This window comes from Balaenoptera musculus, chromosome 12, assembly GCF_009873245.2.
Source record: "Balaenoptera musculus isolate JJ_BM4_2016_0621 chromosome 12, mBalMus1.pri.v3, whole genome shotgun sequence".
NCBI classification, from domain to species: Eukaryota; Metazoa; Chordata; class Mammalia; order Artiodactyla; family Balaenopteridae; genus Balaenoptera; species Balaenoptera musculus.
Window position 1 is genome coordinate 48,331,848 of NC_045796.1, and position 26,813 is coordinate 48,358,660.

The 26,813-nt window shown below is 36.8% G+C and overlaps 1 pseudogene; it reads left to right on the forward strand.

Moving 5' to 3' along the window:
- The first annotated feature begins 18,414 nt into the window (after positions 1 to 18,414).
- On the forward strand, positions 18,415 to 20,051 carry LOC118904993 (annotated as a pseudogene).
- Positions 20,052 to 26,813: the final 6,762 nt, after the last annotated feature.

A 26,813-nucleotide genomic window follows, 5' to 3' on the forward strand; every position in this document is an offset into this window, starting at 1 on the left:
GTAATCCAAAAAGACACATGCACCCGAATGTTCATTGCAGCACTATTTACAATAGCCAGGTCATGGAAGCAACCTAAATGCCCATCAACAGACGAATGGATAAAGAAGTGTGGTACATATATACAATGGAATACTACTCAGCCATAAAAAGGAACGAAATTGAGTCATTTGTTGAGACGTGGATGGATCTAGAGACTGTCATACAGAGTGAAGTAAGTCAGAAAGAGAAAAACAAATATCGTATATTAACGCATGTATGTGGAACCTAGAAAATTGGTACAGATGAGCCGGTTTGCAGGGCAGAAGTTGAGACACGGATGTAGAGAACAGACATATGGACACCAAGGGGGGAAAGCCGTGGGGGGGTGGGGATGGTGGTGTGCTGAAGTGGGCGATTGGGATTGACATGTATACACTGATGTGTATAAAATTGATGACTAACAAGAACCTGCAGTATAAAAACAAACAAACCAACAAAACAACTAATATTAAACTTTCATTGGGTTATTTGTATGGAAATATGTTAATATAAATGTTTCAGACATTACATGAAATTTCTAAAAATCTTATATGTTCTGGTATAATGTTATAAGTCATAATCCTAGTTATTACTTTAAAATGTATATCTCAGAAATAACTAATTTTCTTGTCAACTGCATTATTATGAACTTTCATCAAATCTTTAACCGTGGTCATTTTTAAGTCTTTTGTCATTTACAGACAGTTCTGGGTGTACTCTGATGATTTTGTAAATATGTTCCTATAAAAGGGTTTCATCTTCAGGAAATTCATGGAAAAGACTGACAAGTACAGGTTTCTGGTAACTGACTGTACTGCTGAAGTGAATGAATAAGCATTTTCAGAACTCTAATGAAAAACTGATGAGCTCATAAAAGTGCTAACAAAAGATCAAGATGAAAAAAAAAATTAATTAAATGGGACTGAGTGAACTGATGAGGATGAGTATAATTTTTGTGACTTTCTGTTTGAATTTAAAAAAGAAAAAATCCCACAAGGACTCAGAGGCAAAGAATATACAAATCAATTTTCACTGCAAAGTAAAGAAGCTGTTACAGTGGAGGATTACTTGACTGAATGTCAATATTATGACATAGTATGAGTGTGTTTCATATTTGGTAATTGCAATCATTGTTGCTTTTGTTGTGGTCATCCATGTAAAAAAAAAAAAAAAAAAGATAGCCCAGAGATAAACCCACACACCTATGGTCAACTAATCTATGACAAAGGAGGCAAGAATATACAATGGAGAAAAGACAGTGTCTTCAATAAGTGGTGCTGGGAAAACTGGACAGTTACATGTAAAAGAATGAAATTAGAACACTCCCTAACACCATACACAAAAATAAACTCAAAATGGATTCAAGACTTAAATGTAAGACCAGACACTATAAAAGTCTTAGAGGAAAACATAGGAAGAACACTCTTTGACATAAATCACAGCAAGATCTTTTTTGATCCACCTCCTAGAATAATGGAAATAAAAACAAAAATAAACAAATAGGACCTAATGAAACTTCCAAGCTTTTGCACAGCAAAGGAAACCATAAACAAGACAAAAAGACAACCCTTAGAATGGGAGAAAATATTTGCAAAGGAATCAATGGACAAAGGATTAATCTCCAAAATGTGTAAACAGCTCATGCAGCTCAATATTAAAGAAACAAACAACCCAATCCAAAAATAGGCAGAAGACCTAAATAGACATTTCTCCAAAGAAGACATACAGATGGCCAAGAAGCACATGAAAAGCTGCTTAACATCACTAATTATTAGAGAAATGCAAATCAAAACTACAATGAGCTATCACCTCACACCAGTTACAATGGGCATCATCAGAAAATCTACAAACAACAAATGCTGGAGAGGGTGTGGAGAAAAGGGAACCCTCTTGCACTGCTGGTGGGAATGTAAATTGATACAGCCACTATGGAGTTCAGTATGAAGGTTCCTTAAAAAACTAAAAATAGAATTACCATATGATCCAGCAATCCCACTACTGGGCATATACCCAGAGAAAACCAGAATTCAAAAAGACACATCCACCCCAGTGTTCATTGCAGCACTATTTACAATAGCCAGGTCATGGAAGCAACCTAAATGCCCATCAACAGACGAATGGATAAAGAAGTTGTGGTACATATATACAATGGAATACTACTCAGCCATAAAAAGGAACGAAATTGAGTCATTTGTTGAGACGTGGATGGATCTAGAGACTGTCATACAGAGTGAAGTAAGTCAGAAAGAGAAAAACAAATATCGTATATTAACGCATGTATGTGGAACCTAGAAAAATGGTACAGATGAACCAGTTTGCAGGGCAGAAGTTGAGACACAGATATAGAGAACAGACATATGGACACCAAGGGGGGAAAGCCGTGGGGGGGTGGGGATGGTGGTGTGCTGAATTGGGCGATTGGGATTGACATGTATACACTGATGTGTATAAAATTGATGACTAATAAGAACCTGCTGTATAAAAAATAAATAAAATTCAAAAAAAAAAAGACACTAGAAGGGCAAACAGTGGGAAACAAGGGAAAGAGTCCCATTTTTTACTATGTGTACCATTATTTTTCATTTTTTAACAAGGAAAGTATTTTTAAATAAAACAATTTTTTTTTAATTTTTAAGTTTGAGGGATTAAAATCTCAACCAAGGAAACACGAAGTAAAGGAGAAAGAAGACCATGAAGCCTCCCATCTCACAGAGCCCGTCCAGAGGTCAGATGCCAGGCTAATTCCAAAAGCAGGACGTGACCAGTGGAGGCAGGATTAGACCCAACCTCACTCTTCCTACAACAAAGATCTGAAGAAGGGTTTCTTTTTCTGCCCAAATTTATTGCAAATTTCACAACTGCACAGATAATGAGTGAAAGAAAATATAAAAATGAAAGTGCATTATCACTTCTTCTCAGGAATGGAAAACTCAAACAAAACACCTAAGTTTAATGCATCAGCATTGAACACTGAAGTGAACACCGAAAAATCTTTCCTAATGCAATAGTAAAGTATTAGTATAATCAGTGGGCCTCAAGTAGTAAGTAATGTGGCGAACAGTTTTAAACAAAATATCATCACTGCCAAAATTATAATTCAAAAAGATGCATGCATCCCGATGTTCGTAGCAGCACTATTCACAATAGCCAAGACATGGAAACAACCCAAATGTCCATCAACAGATGAATGGATAAAGAGGATGTGGTACATATACACAATGGAATATTACTCAGCCATAATAAAGAATGAAATAATGCCATTCACAGCAACATTGATGGACCTAGAGATTATCATACTAAGTGAAGTAAGTCAGAAAGAGAAAGACAATACCATATGATATCACTTATATGTGGAATCTAAAATATGATAAAATGAACTTATCTATGAAACAGAAACAGACTCACAGACATGGAGAACAGACTTGTGGTTGCCAAGGGGGAGTGGGGGTGGGGGAGGGAAGGATTGTGGTTTGGGATTAGCAGATGCAAACTACTATATACAGAATAGATAAACAACAAAGACCTACTGTATAGCACAGGGAACTATATTAAATATCCTGTGATAAACCATAATGGAAAAAATATTAAAAAGAATGTATGCATATGTATAACTGAATCGCTGTGCTGTACAACAGAAACTAACACAACACTGTAAATCAACTAAATTTCAATCAAAAAAAATTATCACTCCTTTAATTACAAGTCTTAGCAGAACACTTAAAAATGAGATCAACTTTTCCTTTTTGTAATATACATCTTAAACCTCCAAAGTTTTTTTAGCCATCAATTTTCTCAACATATGAATGACATTTTAAAAAGTACAGTTTTTATTGTTAATTTATATATATATATATAATAGTAGAACAACCACTGCCCATGGAACCACCACTCATAATTTTAAAATATTATTCGTCTGCCACATTTGACACTAAATCTTTTTTCTTCACTAAAGGAAATAAAATATTAAAACTCAATTCACCTTTCCCCAGTTTTTTTCCCTACCCTTCCCGTCCCCAGAAAACCATTACCCAGAATTCATTATACATATATATATTTATAAATATATTTACATATATTTATATATATTTATACATATATTTATATATGTATAACTCAAGGCATTTTTAAAAATAATCATGCTACACATATATACATCTATATGTAACTGTTTTTTTTTTACTTAATGCATTGCTAAATATTTTTGTGCAAGTTGGATTTTTATTAAATATTATTTTTCATCTAACCTATCCATATTGGTACATAGACCTAGTTTATCCATTTCAATTGCAGCAGAATATTCAAATTTTATTTTCGATGTATTCTTAAAGAATTTCACTATTTTAATAGAGTTTTCATATAATGGCTTTTTCTTCTGCTTCCCTGTTTCCCTCCCTTTCTGGCGTTTCTGACCCAACACACACACACACACACACACACACACACACACACTCAGAATTTTTATTTTAGGGCTCTTAAACCCCAGATTCTGTTGGAGAATGTTGTGGTATCAGGTTCCCTGGCTCTAAGTGTACAAAAGGCTGAGATGTAGAGTGTGGACAGGAAATGCCTGAACTTTTGTCTGGACCCCCTTGGGTACAGTAATTATATAGAGCTCAGAACCTGTTTGCAACTGAGTGTGAACATGTGAAAAGTTAGCGACTATGTTTGGAATGTCATGTTAATTTTCCCAAATGGTTAAATGGCAGTTAAAATGGCACTTAGGGAACAAAAACTAGGGTAGGATAGGGTGTTATGGATCACTGACTTAACAGGGTGTTTCCATTGACAATGCTTTTCAGCTTTGCAATTTGGAAAGGAAAGTGAAAAGGAAGGGTGAGCTCATCAGCTCACTCAGAAAACTAAACTCTCTCATAAAGGTTTGCTCTTGAGATTGCTTTGGATGAAAGAATGCTGCACCCTCCCTGTCCCCAGTTCCCATTTCTTACAATTCTGGATTTAATTAGTATTACATTCTTTTCCTACACACACACACACACACATCTCCAAGGTCAAACTATAAACCTGGATATTCAAAATAATTTAACTATATTTTTATGAGTAAGATTATATTTGTCCCACATATTGTGACAAATCTTACTTCCACCTCATTTATGTTTCAGAATTGAATGTCAATCGATTAAAATAATTAAGTGCCTCAGAAAAGAGCAGCTCAAGCTAATTTTCATCTCCTCCCCTCAAAAATATCATATTTTACTTTATAACTACCCACAGGCTACTGATTATATTTATGGAACTTTATATATACAGTGATTCTGTATTGCACAATTAATGTGAGAAACACTGTGCTATCGATGCTATAAAATAAAAAAAAACAATAACAAATGCAAAAATGATCCTTTTCCTCAGGAAGTTTACATTCTAATAAGTGGAATGACACAGTCAGAAATAAGTAGCATTGACTATTAATATATTTTAATAGGGAAGAAGGGAAAATTTTACCCAGTAAGAAAGAAATGTGGCTGGAAGCCCAAGAAGAGTTTTGTCAACTATACTCATCAGGCAGCAAGGCACAATGGAACAGGACAGGATCGGAGACTGGGAATTCTAAAACGTTTGTCTCCACCCTGGCTCTACTCTTACTGACTTAGCATCATGCCTGACACACAGTAGGTGCCAATGAAAATTTGTTGACTTACTGTGTGGACTTGAGAGCATCACAGTTTCTCACAGTCTTTGTTCCTCTCCTAAAAAATGGGGATAGGAGATAATTCATAAAGGTCTCATGAGGATCAAATAAAATAATATATATGAAAACATATATAGTAAGCTTAAAGGCACTAGAAATGTATTGCTTACCATTCTTTGGAGAATTTTAAAGTGAGTCGCAGAATTTTTAAACCCTGTGCCTCACAGTATGAAGGTAACTTTTCTGTGAAGAGCCCAGGGTTGGGAAAGGGAAAGAGAAACTCAGCTCACTGTTATCCTCTTCCTTTGGCCTCAACCAGCCCCCAGCCCACCTTCCCTCCTTCCCCTGGTCAAGAGGTGGCTGACTTTCCAAACTTGTGACTTCCTTTCCCATGGGTGAGTGGGACTTTTCCCAGAAGAATGTTAAACACCAACTACCTACACACCCAAAACCGACCCCACATTGAAGCCAATCAGTATCTCCTCTATAAGCCCCAGTGTAACAGTCTTAGAGAGGAAGACTTAACAACTGGGTTTTGTAAAGCTGTGGCGTTATCTGTGATTTTAAATTCCCATTCTAGGCCAAACTGCTTGCTAGAAACAATGGAAGACCTGTGTGTATATTACCTGCAATTTCCATGTTCTGTGGTAGCCTGAGGAAAGATGCCCGGATCTGGAAATAAAACACAACACAGTAACCACAGTGATCAAGAGGTAATGAGGAACCTGCTCTCACAGGTTAGACGTCTGAATCACACCCTTGGAGATAACATTTATTATCTGAAAATAGGAACCTTCTGAGCATTGTGACATTGACCAAACCTTCTGTACAATTCCTCAAAACAGGCATTGTGTGAATACAGTATGTCAGGGGATTGTGTTTCATGTGCTAATCTTTTCATGACACTCTCCTTCTACAGCATTTCAGTGATGGTGTAAAGAAGAAAAATATGAGTCAACCAAAAAGGGAGATGACTAGGATTATCCCAAAAGAAAAAGAGAGAGACAGAGGGAAAGGAGAAAGGAGGAAGGGGAGAAAAGAGGGAGGTGGGAGGGAAGGAAGAAGAAAGGAAGGAAGGAAATGGAAATAGGATGGTCCCTAGTAGAGCAGGTAAAACAGATTAGGCAAAACATAGGACAATGTACGGTGCTCAATCTACCTTGGCATATTTGAGAGAGACTATTTTATTAGGGTATTTTACTATTGACAGACTTTCTATTAAAATGGAAATTGTGTACATATTAGTAGTAACCCTCCACATACAATCAAATTGGTTCTAAGTACATGCCATTCTTCTCAAAGATGCCGATACAATGTTGGGATTACAGCAAAAATAAAAGAACAGTAAGGTCCTATAAATTTCCATGAGTTGTATGATTCATTCCTTATCAATCTAACTAGTTAGAATCTTTTCAATCTTTTGTTTAAATTTCTTCTTCCTCATATGTAAACACATCTAATACATTTATAATTATGACATTCTGCACAGTGTCCAACACACAGTATTTGTTCCCTTCCCCTTTGCCTCATATCTTTCTTTTTTTCTATGGTATCTGCCTAAACTGGTGTGCATGTGGTGGCATCAAACAAGGTGGCATGAGTAAGAAGAAGTGATTATGAAGAATAAATAGAGGTGATTTCAAAAATAGAGAAGTTCTTGGGTAGGTAGTTTTCAAAAAGGGTAAACTGACTTTCCGATGATACATAAGTTGTTTCCCTCTAAGTATTTTCCTTCTTTTACCCATCACGTGTCCCCATTTCTTTGCAATCTTTCTCTCTCTGTTCTCCTTTGCTTTCAGATGACTTTTTGGCTTCTTCTACTACTTTTTTCTCTTTTTTCCTGTTTTCCTCTCAACATTGGAGGCTACTGCTTTAAGGCTGTTTCCTCTCTTCTTTCCCATGGGATTTTTCATGGGCGTCAATTTGTGGGTGAACCTGAGGACGTCGAGATGTAAGCGGATGAATATATTGCCAGATTCTCACCACAATGCAGTTTTTTAAAAAAACGTTAAGAGACTGTATTTACAGATGCTTCATAGAGAAAACCTTCAGAAGCCCCCAGGTTTCGGAGTGGATCTCTATTTAAATATGTACCAACGTATCAGGTGCAGCGTGGTGCAGTTTTCTTCAGTCACGTCCCTCACGCCCCGCTTAAGGATGTTGCCATTCATTGGCTCCTCCGTGGTTCAGGATTTTACAAGTAGAACCAAGTCCTCAGGCGTCTACCCTTCTTTATCATTCTTTCCCCCAGGTCGGACAGCGCCACACCGAACAGCCCTGAGCCAGCAGCGCACGTGCGGTTGGCAGCAGAGACGGAAGGTCTGTGCAAGGTCAGCGGACAAGCAGCCTGAAAATTCATCCTGCCCGCAGGCCACCGGACAGGCCACAGCCAATCCAGAGCTAAAGCGGGTTGTTTCAAAAAAAAGGAGTTCTGAATCCACATCTTAAAAGGAATCATTCTAAGCAGATGGCATTTTTCTATAGAACAATACACTGCTTGGGGTTTTCATTCCTAACCGGAGTCAGCTTCAAATGAATCATAAACATGACCAGCAATGTCTTTAAAGTGAAGGTACAGTAACTGTAAACTACTGGAAAAGCTAGTGAAATTCCAAGTCCTAAGAAATAGATTTTAAGTGTATAATTTACACGGATGATTATGTTATAAATCCCTGTTATAAAGTGTCTCTCCAAAGACCGAGGACTCTCCTTAATTTAGTTTAAACCTAATGTTCTAGGTATAAAAAATACAGGCCAGGGGCTTCCCTGGTGGTGCAGTGGTTAAGAATCCACCTGCCAATGCAAGGGACAGGGGTTCAAGCCCTGGTAGGGGAAGATCCCACATGCCACGGAGCAGCTAAGCCTGTGCGCCAAAACTGCTGAGCCTGCGCTCTAGAGCCCGCGAGCCACAACTACTGAAGCCCGCGCGCCTAGAGCCCATGCTCCGCAACAAGAGAAGCCACTGTAATAATGAGAAGCCCGTGCACCGCAACGAAGAGTAGCCCCCGCTCGCCACAACTGGAGAAAGTCCACGCACAGCAACGAAGACTCAATGCAGCCAAAAATAAATAAATTAAATAAATAAATTTAAAAAAAATACAGGCCAAAATTTCATCACATTACTACCGTAAGTTCAGCATAAACCCTCTTGTAAGTAGGTGTTAAGCTGCATGTAAAAGAGAAATTCTGAAGGATTTTTCTGCAAGCATGTCTCAAGTATCTGCCCTCAAAGCTCTCTTTTAAAAGAAAACTAGCAAATAGGCTATTGAGTTTCACAAGTATCTTCACACAAATAGTTTCTCCCCGCTGGCCACAACTGCGCGTCTCAGACTTTGGAACAAAACTTCGAAAAACATCCTTTATTTTTCAAACTGTAGATTTGCTTTTGGAGATGCAACATTGCCTGGAGGAAAGTATTGGGTTGGCCAAAATGTTCATTCAGGTTTTTCCATAAGATGTTACGGAAAAACCAAAACAAACTTTCTGGCCAACCCAATAATTTGGATTGGAATCCTATTTTTTTTTGAATCTTAGTTTCACTAATTATTGGTCTTAAGCTAGAGCAGGTCCTGTGAGCCTCTGAGCCTGTTTACATACCTGTGAAATCATAATACAATAACACTTGACCCACCCACCTCACAAAAGATGTTTAAAGCATCCACTAGGGCTTCCCTGGTGGCGCAGTGGTTGAGAATCTGCCTGCCAATGCAGGGGACACGGGTTCGAGCCCTGGTCTGGGAAGATCCCACATGCCGTGGAGCAACTAAGCCCGTGAGCCACAACTACTAAGCCTGCACATCTGGAGCCTGTGCTCCGCAACGGGAGAGGCCGCGACGGTGAGAGGCCCGCGCACCGCGATGAAGAGTGGCCCCCGCTCGCCGCAAGTGGAGAAAGCCCTCGCACAGAAACAAAGACCCAACACAGCCAAAAATAAATATAAATAAATAAATTTTAAAAAAAAAAAGCATCCACTATAATAATGTATAAGAAAATAATTTGCAAATTTTGGTTATGATCCTTGTGGATATTTCACATATCACCCAAATACTGTCCTGATAGTGTTTTATAACAATTTTCACTCATAGTGTTTTTGTTTTATTTTTCCTAGCTACAGGATAACTCTACTAAGAACAAAGACTAGATTGTGTGAGAAATTCATGTATGTTGCTATAAGGATCAAACTGTGACTGTCTCCTTAGTGAGGAGGTAAGTAAATGTTCTACAACAAGGGATGAACTGGAGATTTCCAACAATAAGTTCCTGCCTTTATTAAGGCAATTCTTGCCAACAGAACCTTCCATCAGGGCAGCTCTGAGTGCCAGCAGCTCCAGGGTGGTTGTTCTTAAAGGATTAACTCCTAGCAAAGACCTTCTATGTAATTCCCATTTGCTCCCCAGAGGTCCCAACACCTTCCCTGAAGAGTGACTCTGGTCAGCTCTCTGAAGGACCTCCACCTTTCTTGGCAATTCCTAGTCCAGTGTCACTGTCGTAGTACCATCTGTCCAACAAGTATTTATTAAGTTCCCACAATTTGCCCAACACTGTGTTTAATGCTAGGGATAAAAGTATGCAAAGCAATACGAGAAACTTATAGGCTAGTGTTAGCTACAGACTCACCTCCACAGACAGATATGCCTAGCTGACATTCAGGTGACTGCCAACTCATAAGGATCCCAGCTAAAACCAGAACTAGAAGATTATGAGCTAAATAAATGTATATATTTTTAATTCACTAAGTTTTGGGGTGGTTAGTTAAATGGCAAAAGCTGATAAAATAATGATAAAATGAGGATGAAATAAATACTGTTTATAAGAAACTATGCTAATTATATTGCTGATGATGATAGAAATGGCCATTACTCTCGAGCAAATACAGGGCATCACAAATGGCACATTTAGCCAGAGATGTTTAGGTTTTACAGCAATGCATTTTTAGCTCTTATATTAGTCAGCTCAGGCTGTCATAACAAAATACCATAGACAGGGTGGCTTAAACAACAGAAATTAATTTTCTCACAGTTCTGGAGTCTGGAAAGTCCAAGATCAAGGTGCCAGCTGATTCAGTTTCTGGTGAGAGCTCTCTTCCTGGCTTGCAGAGGGTTGTCTCTTTATTGTGTACTCACATGGCGGAATGAACTCTAGTGTCTCTTACTCTTCTTTATAAGGGCACTAGCCCTACTGGGATAGGGGCCCACCCATCTGACCTCATTTAATCTTTATCACCTCCTCACACGTCTTATCTCCAAATACAGTTACATTGGGGGTTTGGGTTTCAACATATGAATTTGGGGGGAACAGGAATGTTCAGTTCATAACAGCTCAAAGAGCACTATTATTGTTGAAATTCCTATAGAAAAATTCACTTTGTTACTGCAAGATTGAACCTTTCTAGTCCTTAACTCCTTTTTCCCTGTTAAACAATTATTTTTAATAACAAAATTTCTTAGGTATGCAACTTTTGCAATATTAAGCTGAACATATAAAACTAATTCTCTCTAAAATTTTTGCTATAGAACCGAATATTTTATGAAGAAAAAGCATTACATTTGAAGAAATAACTTGAGCTTTAGTAGCTTTTTAGAAGTGAAGGTAGTCTTTAAAACAAGTAAGTCAGGGACTTCCCTGGTGGCGCAGTAGTTAAGAATCTGTCTGCCAATGCAGAGGATACTGGTTCGAGTCCTGGTCCGGGAGGATCCCACATGCTGTGGAGCAACTAAGCCCGTGCGCCACAACTACCAAGCCTGTGCCACAACTACTGAAGCCTGCACGCCTAGAACCCATGCTCCACAACAAGAGAAGCCACCGCAGTGAGAAGCCTGTGCACCACAATGAAGAGTAGCCCCCACTCGCCGCAACTAGAGAAAGCCCGTGCACAGCAATGAAGACCCAATGCAGACAAAATAAATAAATAAATTTATTTTAAAAATAATAGGGCTTCCCTGGTGGCGCAGTGGTTGAGAATCTGCCTGCCAACGCAGGGGACACGGGTTCAAGCCCTGGTCTGGGAAGATCCCACATGCCGCGGAGCAACTAGGCCCATGAGCCACAAATACTGAGCCTGCGCATCTGGAGCCTGTGCTCCGCAACAAGAGAGTCCGCGATAGTGAGAGGCCCACGCACCGCGATGAAGAGTGGCACCCGTTTGCCGCAACTGGAGAAAGCCCTCGCACAGAAACGAAGACCCAACACAGCCATAAATAAATAAATAAATAAATAAATAAATAAATAAATAAAATAATAATAATAAAAATAAAAATAAAACAAGTAAGTCATATTTGATGTTTTACTCCTTCGAAAAACAATTCTCCAAGGTCCACAAACATATCTTATTTGGCATTTTTATTATTTCCCTTTCTTCTCATATATTTTTATTTTTACATTTTAGAAATAAAATGTCAACTTGTGATATTATTTGAATAACAAAATAGAAACAGTTATATTAAGTAAATGGCAAAGAATGTTTAAAGCCTGTTAGATATTTGTTTATGCTTAGTGCAATAAGGCAGACAGAGAAAGACAAATAATGTATATCACTTATAAATGGAATCTAAAAAATACAACAAACTAGTGAATATAACAAAAAAAGAAACAGACTCACAGATATAGAGAACAAACTTGTGGTTACCGGTGGGGAGAGGGTAGGGGGGAGGGACAAAATAGGTGTAGGGGATTAAGAGGTACAAACTACTATGTATAAAATAAATAAGCTACAAGGATGCATTGTACAGCACAGGGAATATAGCCAATATTTTATAATAACTATAACTGGAATATAACCTTTAAAAATTGTAAATCACTATGTTTTACACCTGAAATTTATATAATATTGTAAATCAACTGTACCTCAATTAAAAAAAAGAAAAGTCTATTAGGTATTTGAATACTATAAGTTTACCACAATGCATATAAAAAGACATTTTTGCAAATTTGTATTTCTCATGGCACCATGTTACAAAAATATCACTGCTATACTGTTTCACATTTGAAGTGTTTTCTATTTAAGGAAAGAAGGCTAACATATACAACATAGTGGCTACACCTTAAAACATAAAAGAATGGCCTATTCAATTCAATAAATATTGTTGGTTGTCTACTATTATATTATTTCTTTTTTTTATACACCAACATGAAGTCAATAGATATAGATTATTCCCTACCCTGATATCATGAAGATATTTTCCTGTGTTGATAATTTTGCCTTTCACTTTCAGGTCTTTAATCAACCCAGGGTTCATTTTATGTATGATGTAAAGTAGGATTTTGATTTGTTGTTCATATGAATACAGGTGTCCTGAATAGAATTTATGAAAAAGATTGTTCATCCTCCACTAACCTTCCATGTCATCCCTGTTACACATATGTCTATATGTGTGTGCATCTGCTCTTGGGCTCTCCATTTTATTTCATTAGCCTGTCTATATCTATACCCATGCCACATTATCTTAATTAATATAGCTTTATAATGTTTTTTTTTTAAGTCTAATTTCCCCTCTTCCTACCCTCCCAACTCTGGTAATTACAAATCTTATTTCTTTTTCTATGAGTTTGTTTGCTTGTTTTTTTGTTTGCTAAAGTGTAATTGACCTACAACACTAAGTTAGTTCCTGGTGCATAACACAGTGTTTCCATATTTCCATACATGTGTATCTAGGCAATAAGTCTTAATATACAATAGAGCAATTCTTTGCAAGACTGTATTTATATGCAGTCTCTTGAATTTACATATGCATGTTTTAATCAGCTTGTCAATTGTTATGGAAAAAACATGCTATGATTTTGACTAGGATTGCACTAAATCTATAAATCATTCGGAGATAAAATAAATTAATATAATTTATCTTTTCATTTATTTAGGTATTATTTAATATCTTTCAATTATTTTTTAAATCTCATAGAGTTCTTGAACATGTTCTGTTAGATATGTTTTTATATAATTTGTATGCTTGGTACTATTATAAATGGTATCTAACTTTTTTGTTTGTATTCTTACTATTTATTACTGTTCTATAGGGACATAATTATTTTACTATACAGACTTTCATTTAGCAACTTTGCCTTCCTCTTTTATTAATTCAAATAATTTATTTGTAGGCACTTTGGGTTATTCCTTGTATAATTATATGATTTGCAAATAAGTTTTCACATTTTTCTTCTTTTCTATCCTTAAACACATTTCTTTTTCTTGTCATACCACACTGTCTAGAAACACTGGAAAAATATTGAACAAAAAAGGTAGTCCTTAGGGCTTCCCTGGTGGTGCAGTGGTTGAGGGTCCGCCTGCCAACGCAGGGGACACGGGTTCGAGCCTTGGTCTGGGAAGATCCCACATGCCGCAGAGCGGCTGGGCCCGTGAGCCACAATTACTGAGCCTGCGCGTCTGGAGCCTGTGCTCCGCGGCAGGAGAGGCCGCGATAGTGAGAGGCCCGCGCACCGCGATGAAGAGTGGCCTCCGCTCGCCGCAACTAGAGAAAGCCCTGGCGCAGAAACGAAGACCCAACACAGCCAAAAATAAATAAATAAATTAAAAAAAAAAAAAAAAAAAGGTAGTCCTTAGAATCTTGGTCTTTTTCCCAAACTCAGAGGTCGAGCCTTCAGTTTGTTCTCACTGTATATAAAGTTTACTGTTGATTTTAAGTCAGATTAAGAAAGTTGCCTTCTGTTTCTAAGTTGCCAAGAACATCAACATCAATGAATAGTATACTTTATTGAGTGATTTTTCTGCAACTCTTGAGGTAACTTTATGGTCTCCTTTAATCTTGTATTATGGCAAATTATATTAATTTACTTTTTAATATTAATACAAACTTATCTTCCTGAAATAAACTCAACTTTGTCATGGTGGATTATACCATTATGCCTTATAAATGTTCTAAATTCTTTTTGTAAGCATATTATTTATGATTTTTGCATCCTTGCCTCATAAATAAAATTTGCTCATGTCTTTGTTACCTTACTATCTTTGTTGCATTTTGGTATTGAAATTACACTAGCTTCATAAATAAATTTTTAGTGCCCTGGAAGAGTATGATTAAGATTGAAATGATTTGTTCCATGAACACTAGTTTGAACATATCGATAGAGAATCTGTGCTTGGAATTTTCTTAGAGGGAATATCTTTGGCTACTGATGCAATTTTTTAGTAATTATAGGACAATCCAGATCTTCCAATTCTTTTTTAGGTAAATTTGCTAATATATACATATATATATACATATATATATATATTTTATAGAAAGTTCTCAATTTTGTTAATAGTTTGTCAATTAAAGCATAAAGTTTATAGCATAAAGTTTTCATAAAACTGTCATAAATGTTAAAATTCCTGGAAATATCCAAATAAGTTATAAACTCATGTCCAGACAAAAAATCTGCACATGAATGTTTACAGCAGCTTTGTTCATAATTGCCGAGACTTGGAAGCAACCAAATGTCCTTCAATAGATGAATGGATAAGTAAATCATGGCACATCTGTATGATGGGATATTATTCAGCAATAAAAGTAAATGAGCTATCAAGCCATGAGAAGATGTGGAGGAACCTTAAATGCATATTGTTAAGTGAAAGAATTCAATTTGAAAAGTCTACATACTGTATGATTCCAACTCTATGACATTCTGGAAAAGGTGAAACTATGGAGACAGCATAAAGAGCAGTGGTTGCCAGGGGTTTGGAGAAGGGAAGATGGGATGACTAAGTGGAGCACAGAGGATTTTTCAGGGCAGTGAAACTATTCTGAAAGATACTATGACAGTGAATAGGTGTCATTATACGTTTGCCAAAACCCATAGAATATATCAATACAACACAAGGCATGAACCCTGATGTAAACTATAAACTTTGGTTGTTAATAATGTGTGAATAAAGGCTCATCAGTGATAACAAATGTTCCACACCAATGCAAAATGTTAATAATAAGGGAAACTATGTTCAGGGAGGAAGGGGTATCTGGGAATTCTCTGCATGTTCTGCTCAATCTTCTGTAAATCTAAAACTGAATTTAAAAATAGTCCATTAAATAAGTTAATTAATAAATAAGCATTACATTCATTTACTTTTTCTCATATGATGTTTCCTAGTTTCCTTTAGAATTGCATTAATCTTTGAACATATGTTTCCATTACTACATTACATTTTTATAAGGATGGAATCCAAAACTGTCTAAGTCCTGGATCCAGTTTCCTCTTTTACAAACTCTTTCTGTGTAATTAAAACACCACATTTTTTTCCTAATTGACTCATTTTTATGAGTATGTTACTTTGATAGACAGTTTTGAGAAATGCTCTCAAAACTGTAGGTTTCCTTCCTGAATAACCTTTTTTTAAAAAATTAAAGTTTCATTATTGTTGGCAAACTGTGACATTTTTTAAGGTCAATAACATTTGTTAAGCACCAGCTACACCAACTAAGATAATTCTTAGCTTACCTTAGTGCACATTTGCCTGAAATGGTCAATTTAATAAATTTATTTATTTACGTTAACATAGCGGTAACATAAATCCTTCAGAGCAGATATTCCACAACTTTAGATAAGTTCCATAACTCTGATGGATTGATGATATTTTTCCAATGAGAATGGGAAACAGAAAGAACCAATTCAAGCAATTAAACAAAGACATATGGTTCAGGACACACTGAATGTCTGATGCTCTCTTTCCTATTGAATGCAGCCCATCTGCACAAAGATGAAAGTTATGCATGTGGCCCTCTGATTGCCTGAGAGAATCTGGTTATGCTTTATTTGAGATGTTTAGTTAATATGATTTTCCTAAACTTCAGAATTTAATCCACTTTTTTCCTTTGGCAGCTATTTTTCCCTCAAATTACAGATGATCTACAAAGTTGAAGGAAGTCATAAGTTTGATTCTTCTGCATTGACTTAAGCAGCAAGTTTGAAATATCAGGATTATTTTATGAGATTCCCTACAGTTAAGCAGAAAATTTATTTGCTACTATTAGTTATCTTTCTTTTAATATTTGATTAGAACGAACTTTCTTTTGTTTATTCATTCTTTTGTTTATTTGATTTGGAGGAACTATATGAATGAAGGACAGAGGAAAAATAAACTATTGTAATACATAAAGTTTGAGGTTTAGTTTATAATTCCAAGCTCTTTTATTTCGGATAAACTTGAAACTAATTGAACTATTTCTACTTCAAACTCCTAAATATTAGGAACTATGATACTAACAGTAAGATTGAAGAAAATAAAGAATCTTTTTTCCATCCTCTGGGCATGTGGCTATGTGTTGGACTTCATTGTATTCTCTTACCTGTAAGTCTCAGGCACAGAATTTCTACTATATAGCTATTTGCTAACAAAATCAGTTAGTGATCAAAGTCTAGAGCAGGAATTTTTTAGCTTTCTTGAATAAAGAAAGAAATGAATCATATTTCAATACTTATTTTTGTAAATGTCCTCTCAAAGGCAAAGCTCACTAAAAATCAAATTTCTACACTAGGTCAGTTGCTTAGAAAACAGCTGTGGAATCACCATGATTGAATCAGTCAGGTCTAATCAGCAGAAGAACCCAGACCAAGTAGTCCAATAGAGGTTATTAATAGAGGCCACTGGTTACAAAGGAATAGGAGGAGCTAAAGACAGTGAGGGAATGGTGAGGATACTCAGAGTTTAGTGTCAACACGCAGAGATTAGTATCAGCTGAAAGTTCTTCTAGAGCTGGAGAGACAAAGGAGGTGATGCTACCAAAGGCCTGAACACAGAGCATCCAGACAGAAGCTGAACCCACAGAGGAGCAGTCACTCAGAGATCTGCCCAGTGGAAACTGTGACCACAGAGAGGTCTGCCAGAAAGAGATGAAATAATGGAGACTCAGGTTATGCTAGAAATGCAGCCCAAAGCCAAGGGAGATGGCAAAGAAGTAACCTAGCTTCTCTCCCTTAGTCCTCCAATTTCCCATTTTTGTCTCCCATTAGCCATTATCTTTTCAGAAAACAATTGGCAAAGGGGGTGTGGAAAATCAAGTTTGCAGAGATCAGTACTTTGAGACACTGAGTAGGAGTAGCAAATGGATCCTTTCTCAAAGTGAAGTAGTCATGATTTGGTGGAATTTGGCAAAATATGCAGAAGCTTGGACTAGGAAAGAAGGAAGAAATGTAGGATTGGAAATTCCCATAATAACTCTAAGAGTGACATTGTAACAGACAGGAATATTCACATTATTAGTGTTTATATTAAGTTTTATAGCAAAGAACAAAGGTTTCAAAAATGTTTTAAAAATATCTATGAGCTCTTGAATCAGTAATAAATCTTGCTTATGAAATTGTTGCCAAATTTCTTGTAATAGCAGCCATTTATTGAATGCTTATTATGTGCCAGGCATGGTGCTATACATGCATTTTCTTATTTAATCCTCACAAGAACTCTATGAAGTAGATATGATTATCTATCTTCACTTTGTAGATAAAGGGACAAAGACTAAAAGAGGTTAAACAATTGTCTGAGTTTACAATGGTAGTAAGTGGGAGAGTTCCTATTCAAACCCAATTTTCCCGATCTCCAAGCTGTCATGATCACCATGCAATTCTGCTCCAGTCAGTGCTGGCCAAATGAAGCTTCATTATGTTACTCATAATCACCTTTCTGGAGCAGATGGCTTTCTCCCACTTCCACAAGGCTGGCTCACAATCATGATGGTTAAAATTAAACAGGTGTTTTATATCCAACCCACACACAGAAGATGAAATCATTCTTACTTGTATGACCAATGATTTATTTAAAAGCTGTATGTACATTTTCTATCATCTCTGCACAGATGCAGGAAGGAAGCACCCATCTACTGGCAGTGATAACAAGTCTTCTCCTCACCAGAAGCAGCCTTGCAGACCTCCCCGGACTCCAGGCCCTTGCTGGTTTTGCCCTGCCAGTCCTGAAGTAGAAAGCATCTGGTGGTCAACACTGGCACGCATTGCTACCTTGCCCTGGCCAAAGGAGGCTTATCTGACGACTGTGTCCTCATTCTGCCCATTGGCCACTACCATTCAGTGGCAGAGCTTTGGCAGAGGTGGTGGTAGAGGTGGAGAAGTATAATGCTACACTGGGGTAGTTCGTTAAGAGCCGAGGGAAACGGTGTGTTCTATTTGAGAGACATTGTTGCCAAAGCTGCTCAAAACCCGTCAACCCCCATCTTTAGCAGGAGTGTCCTTGCTCAAAACCTGCCAACTCCCCACCTTTAGCAGGAGTGAACATAAATCTTTAAGTTAAAGGGTCCAGACATAAGAAAAGAAGCTACACACAAAAAAAGAAAAAAAAAAAAAACAGAAGGAACCAGCTGGGACCAAGATGGCAATGAATCTGACCTCCAACAGACCCTGAATCTCATTATACATTGATTTTACTATATTAGCATATTAAATGACACACCTACCAGTGGCCATGACCAGACATTAAGGACCAAAAAAGGATAAAAATGGGGTGGTATCCCACTCCCTCAAAATAGCCCTGTCCCTTCCCCGGTAGACTAATGCATATGCCTCCCCATCATTAGCCTCACTTCTCCTCCCTTTGTCTTTACTCTAAAATTAAATCCTTCTCGCCAGGTGGGTGAGAAGTTGATCTGTGAACTGCTTCTCCATTCTTTGGCCACTGAATAAAGCTTGTGCTGTGTCCATCTCACCTTCGGTTTTGTAATTCACCTACTTTAACCTGAACAGAAAAAGAACCTTCCCCTTCCAAGGCAGAGAGCCTCGGCCGGGCTTGGGCCTAAGCAGGGTCCATATGACTTAATTCGGTAACAAGATGATAAGAGACATCACCTCCAGCACCAGGTCATTCTTGTGCCATCAGCCAGGACACCACTGATGACATTAGAAATGCCTTCATTCCCCGGGCACAGGGACAACAGACAGTGCTTTTGGACATCCCAGCACTCTGCCGTGAAGCAGATGACACAGCCAGGAGCAGCAGCATATTTTTATGTTGTATTTGACTCAGGAGAGAAGCCTTTCCACAGAATTAAAAGGAATTTTCCTTTGCAGTTTGGAAGAGAGGTCATGGCCAGTAAAGCCATCCTTAATATTCCTGACAAGTCTGACTGAAGGCAGTGTCGGAGCAGCAAGGAAGAGGAAGAGAGCCTGACTCACCAGGCTTCATTCTGGATGACTAAGCAAAGGGAGAGGGACTTTATGAACTTCACAGGAAGTAACAGCAGCCTGTTTTTAAAGAAACTACAGTCTCCCATGGGGACTGTGGCCCTGCTTCTCTTTTGTGCATTCCCGTGGAACCTACCTGCAGCAAAAGGCCTGAGATTGAATGGTTTTCAGAAAAAGTCACATTCTCGGATAAAAATCCAATATGTTGAAAGCATGCCTGTCACCCAGCTCCAAGTACAGCTTGTGTTTATCAACATTTTCAAAAACGTTTAAAGTGTCAAAATCCAAATGCTTTTCCATGAAAAAAAATATGTGTGATGGGTAAGAGCAACACAAATTCTGATATTTTTACTTTACACTAAATTAGACAGGAATTTGGTTGGATATTTAAGCTTAAAGAGCTTGATTAATTAATATTTACTAACTTCTGATACACTATATAGGGTGTATGTGGTGTGTGTGTGTGTGGTATGTGTGTGTGTTTAGAAGGAAAGTGCGCAGTGTACTATACCAGAACTCTCTCAAAATTGCATAAGCCGATGGCATTTAAGAACCTTATTTTTAATGGGTATTAGTATTCAGAATAATAGAATATATGCTGTATAGTAATGAAACTTAATCCTCATATATATGTATATAATGCTACCCAGGTTACACTGGACATGTTTCTCAAAGGAATGTACTTAGAAAAGAAGTAGTAAAGAGAAGAGTATCATTCTTCAGTTTCAGCCATTGAGTATCATAAAAATATATTTTCCATCTCTGGGGCCAGCATGGCATTGGGTAAAGGAATTCAGGTGTCCCACCCGTGCTCCTCCTTTTCCCTGTAACCTTGGACATCTCACTTAGCCTTTCTTGTTCACAGTCATTTCTCCAAAGTGTGAGGCAATTACTTCCTCAAAATACATTCGAGGTAGGAAAATGTAAAACGAGATGGTTGATGTTAATGCACTTTGCAAATTATAAAATGCTACACAAATATTTAAGTTACAACAGAAATTCTTCTGAGTTCTTATGTGCTGGTTTAGATATACAGACACATCTGTTACAAATGATTTCAAGCATGTGCACACACGCACGCACACACACACACACACACACACACACACACCCCTAGAGGCCTGAGAACCAAGTGTCATGCCAAGTATGTGATGCCCACTTCTATATGTTAGGATGCATGGATCATAAGAGGTAGTGGAGGGGTGGGAAAGGAAGACACATAGGTTTGATAGACTGGAGCAATTGCCCTGGCCTCTATCCTACTGCTGATCTCTCTTACTATGTTAAATAAATAGAGAGAATGGTGTGCCATTCACTGCTGGGAAAGGTATCTGTGGCAGAAAATCAATATATCTAATTATATGGTGGTCCCCTCAAGGTTTTTCTTAGTGAGATTGGAAAAAAACACATTTACCATCTCATCTCCATTTAGAAGAATATGGGATGGTACTTTCTCAGATAAATTACAAAAAGAACTTTCTCATGATCGACATCTAGAAAAATAAGAAACATCGATTGTCATAAAGAGCAGAACTGTACTCACTATTACTTTAAATAATATTTCTCTATACAAGATAATTCTACTAACTGAAAATTGGAGAAATGAGAAATTTTCAGTTTGGGGGATTTAATTCCAGCCAATTTATTTTCTTTTTTTATCCGACACAAAAGTTCAAAATGCCATGTCCTCTGGTTGAATTATTAGGCCATCTTTTCTGTAGCTGTTGCCAAACAATTTATCATTATTAACTTTGCTTATTATTTCCTAGGTTTTTCTTTGTTTGTTTTAGATATGCCAGAGAGCAGTCTTTCTGATTGTCTTTATTTCAGGAACTACTTCATGGAAAATTCCAATCTACTCATTTATGTGTTGGTCTTAATTTTCTTCTTGACTTCCTAAAGTTTTTAGTTATTATTTTTCCTAAATTCTGAAATAAAATATGTCACACACCAAGTAAGGGGCACAGTACAGAAGGAAAGCTGTATGTGAAAATACTTAAAATCTTAGACTTCAGAACATCTCTTACACATAATAGAGAAACATAATTAAATAGATTTGGCCACATGAAAATAATAGCTCCTAATTTGGAAGTGCTGATTATTATATCTTATTCTGGTTTATTTCCTAAAGCAGCAGAGGTTTGCATTTGTAATCAACCTGAATTTATATTACAAATAAAACTGACAAACTTCTGGGCAGAATAACATGATTTATTTGGTACTGATACCAGGTTTCTAGATAGTGGGACTGGGAGGGTGTAATGGCTGACAATAGGGCCGGCCGTCTTTCAGTTTCAGATGACCAGGACACCTGTGGTGAAGCACAGGTGAACCATTAATGGTTCTATATATAGCTCTGTTCCCTATTTAATTAGTATAAAAAATGTTCACAGATCAACCAATAATTTGTCAATCTTTAATTTAGGTATTATTGAGTTTTTGTCTTTTTCTATATCTTCATAGACATTTGTGCTGCCAGAATGATGACTGAAATATAGATTCAAACAGAAATGATAGAAAAGAAAGTAAAATATTCTTGAAGAATGCGAAATTCCAGTTGAGAGATGGAAGTAATTATTTAACTTTAAAATGGGAAATTAAAGTCTCTAGTTACCTACTGTGGCATTTGAAAGGAATTAAACTGAGGCTTAAAGTAACATTTATTGGCTCACAAATGTGCAGTTTGGGCTGCACTCCCTTGAACAGTCTTTCTGCTAATCTCACCTGGGGTCACTCACGCAGTTTCTGGGATTGAGAGCTTTTCTGGGAATGGATGGTCCAAAATGCCTTCACTCATGTGTCTAGTGGTTATCCAAGACAGCCACCCAAAGCACCTCAATTATCCTATCCAAATTTTCTTACAGGGTGAAAGCAGATATTTTAAGGCCTCTCAGGATCCAGGCATACAAACCATACAAGGTCCCTTCTACTATTCTACTGGTCACAACAAGACACAGGCCCATTCCAATCCAAGAGGTGGGAAAATAGATTCCATTTCTTGGTGAAGAATAAGAAATTCACATTGCAAAGGGGCATGGACACAGGAGTATGATTCACTGGAGGGTCTTATTGTCCCAATCTATCAGTCTAGACATAAAACTACTTTTTCACAGTAATGATTATAACAACTTCTAATATGTAATGAAAAATTTACACGTGTCAAGCAACTTTTCTAAATAATTAACATATATTAGGGACTTTCCTGGTGGCACAGTGGTTAAGAATCTGCCTGCCAATGCAGGGGACACGGGTTCGATCCCTGGTCCAGGAATATCCCACTTCGCAGAGCAACTAAGCCTATGAGCCACAACTACTGAGCCTGAGCACCACAACTACTGAAGCCCGTGTACCTAGAGCCCATGCTCTGCAACAAGAGAAGCCACTGCAATGAGAAGCCTGTGCACCGCAATGAAGAGTAGCCCCTGCTCGCTGCAACTAGAGAAAGCCTGCGCACAGCAATGAAGACCCAACGCAGCCAAAAATAAATACAATTTAAAATATATATATATATATTAAATTTCAAGCAACTCTGAGATAGGTACTGATATTTTCGTAATTTTATGGATGAGAAAATAAGATCATGCAGACATAAATGTATTAAAATTGTTTCAATAATGAAATAGTAGTAACATGATCCCAGTGCAGAAGTAGACAGACATACTTAGAACAAAACAGAGAGTCCAGAGTTAGGCTAAACTATATGTGAGAATTCAATCTAATACAAAGAAGGCATTTCGCAAATCAAAACTACAATGAGATGTCACCTCACACCAGTCAGAATGGCCATCATCAAAAACTCTACAAACAATAAATGCTGGAGAGGATGTGGAGAAAAGGGAACCCTCTTGCACTGTCGGTGGGAATGTAAATTGATACAGCCACTATGGAGAACAGTGTGGAGGTTCCTTAAAAAACTAAAAATACCATATGACCCAGCAATACCACTACGGGGCATATACCCTGAGAAAAACCATAATTCAAAAAGAGTCATGTACCACAATGTTCGTTGCAGCTCTATTTACAATAGCCAGGACATGGAAACAACCTAAGTGTCCATCGACAGATGAATGGATAAAGAAGATGTGGCACATATATACAATGGAATATTAGCCATAAAAAGAAACGAAATTGAGTTATTTGTAGTGAGGTGGATGGACCTAGAGACTGTCATATAGAGTGAAGTAAGTCAGAAAGAGAAAAACAAATACCGTATGCTAACACATATATATGGAATCTAAAAAAAAGGGGGGGGGGTTCTGAAGAACCTAGGGACAGGACAAGAATAAAGACACAAATGTAGAGAATGGACTTGAGGACACGGGGAGGGGGGAGGGTAAACTGGGACGAAGTGGGACAGTGGCATGGGCATATATGCACGGCCAAATGTAAAATAGATAGCTAGTCGGAAGCAGCCGCGTAGCACAGGGAGATCAGCTCGGTGCTTTGTGTCCACCTAGAGAGATGGGATAGGGAGGGTGGGAGGGAGACGCAAGAGGGAGGAGATATGGGGATATGTGTATATGTATAGCTTATTCACTTTGTTGTGCAGCAGAAGATAGCACACCATTGTGGAGCAATTATCCTCCAATAAAGATGTTAAAAAAAAAAAAGTAGGCATTTCAAATTACTAAGATAAAGTGTATTATGCAACAAATTCTTAAATTGTTCAGTAATTGTTTCATAAAATAGATAATCAACAAAATGGTCAGTCATTTGGAAAAAAGTAAACTCCTGATACATATCTCACTCACCAAAATGAATACAAATAGATTGAATACATAAGTATATAAATATTAATACCATAGAAGCACTGAAACAAAGTGTGAGTAAACATATCTAATATCTTAGAGTGCTCAAGAACATTTTTTTGAGTTTTTTTATTGACATATAGCTAATTTATAATATTATATTAGTTTCAAGTATACAATATCATGTTTCAGTATTTTTATAGATTACACTCCATTTAAAGTTACTACAAAATAATGGCTATATTTCCTTGTGCTGTACAATATATCTTTGTTGCTTATTTATATGATACATAGTAGTTTGTTTCTCTTAATCCCATATCCCTATCTTGCCCCTCCCCCCTTCCCAAGTACATTTAGATCACAAAATTTTAGGGTAAGGCTGGCTATGAAAACCTGAACATCAGAAAAAAAATTATAGATTTTATTACATAGCAATAATAATAGCTAAGACTCATTAATAACTTACAGGCAGTATTCAAAATGTTTTACAATTATTATAACATTTAACATTCACATGGTGTCTACAAGGTAGGTGCTAGCATTACTCACAATTTACATAGGAGGACACTGAGGCATAGAGTCACTAATTTTCTATTGTCACATAGCTTATACTTGGCCAGTTAGAATTGGAACCTCAGCACTTTGACTACATAGCCTGCACTCTGCCATAAAAATAAAGTAGTTTTTTTAAAAGGCCAATAAAAGAAAAAATATAAAGTTGAAGACATGAAAAAAGTGGGAAAGGGAAATAACAGATAAAATACACAGTAAATGAGAAGAAGTCCTAACAAACAAGAAAAATACCAATAGAAAAAAAATGGGCAAAGAATAGAAAATGAGAAATTCATACAGAAAAAGAAATACAAATATTCAATAGAAACAAAAAATGTTCAATAGCATTAGCAATCAAACACAAACAAAAGTAGGAATAAATTATCAATGCCAATTATTAGCTTGGGAAACATAAGAATAATGAATAATGCCCAGAGCTTATGAATATTGTGAAATAGCTATATATATATGCATTGATGAAAGGGATATAAATTGGGGGGTGATTTAACGAAATATCCGCAAAGTCAGAATGATCACACCCTGAAAACTGATAATATTTCCTGTAAAAATTTATCCTGAGAAGATACCTAGACATTTGCACAAAGATGTACATTTATCACATTGTTGTCTGTAAAATGAGAAAGAAAAGAGGAAGCCATTTTAAAACTCCTCAGTAAGGGACTGGCTAATAAATTTTAGAACAACTGTGTCATAAAATGGAATCCTGTCCAGGCATTAAAATGGATGATGTAAATCTATTCACACTGACACTGAAATACCTACCCACTATCTTGGTGAATGAAAAAAGGCTGTAAAACATTCTGTAATGTGTGGTCCTCTTAATATAAAAGCACATGTTAATGCATTAAGAGAGTACGAAAGAATATTCACATTGAGGTGAATAGTAGTTGTAGTTGAGATACAGAGGACTTGATTTTTATTCTTTATCCCTCTATGCATTATTTAACTTTTTTAAGAGAAGCAATTTTTGTTTTTTTTTTTGTAAAACAGAAAGCTTGGCTTTCTGGATGTGGCAGCATGAAGACACTGGAGAATCCTCTCCCCCACCAAGAAAAGCATAAAACTGGACAAAGTTGTTAAAGACAAACATTTCAGTACCATAAAAAAATTGACCAATGATAAAAAACAAATTGAGATATAATTTGGATTTAAAGACACAATTAGGTTGAAAGTAAAAGGGTGAAAAAAGATATACCATAAATTCAGTAGCCATAAAAAAGCTGGAGTGGCTATACTAACATCAGGCAAAACAGAAGTTAAGACAAAAAATATTTCTAGTGACAAAGAAGGACATTTCATGGTACAAGGGTCAATATATATGGAAGCTATAAATGTATATATGCCTAATATTAGAGCCTCAAAATACATAAATATACACAGAACTGAAAGGAAAAATTGACAGTTCAATAATTACAGGTGGAGATTTCAATACCCTATGCCTATCAATTGATAGAACTGGGCAGAAAATCAATACTGATATAGAAGATTTGAACACCTCAATCAACTTCACCTGACATTTATAGAACCCTCCACCCATAAACGGCAGAATACACATTCTTTTCAAGGACGAACGGAACATTTCCCAAAATAGACCATAGTCTAGGCCATAAAATGTCTCAATAAATTTAAAAGAATTGAAATCATATAAAATATGTTCTCTGAGCACAATAAAATTAAATTAGAAATTAACAACAGAAAAAATTTTGAGAGATCC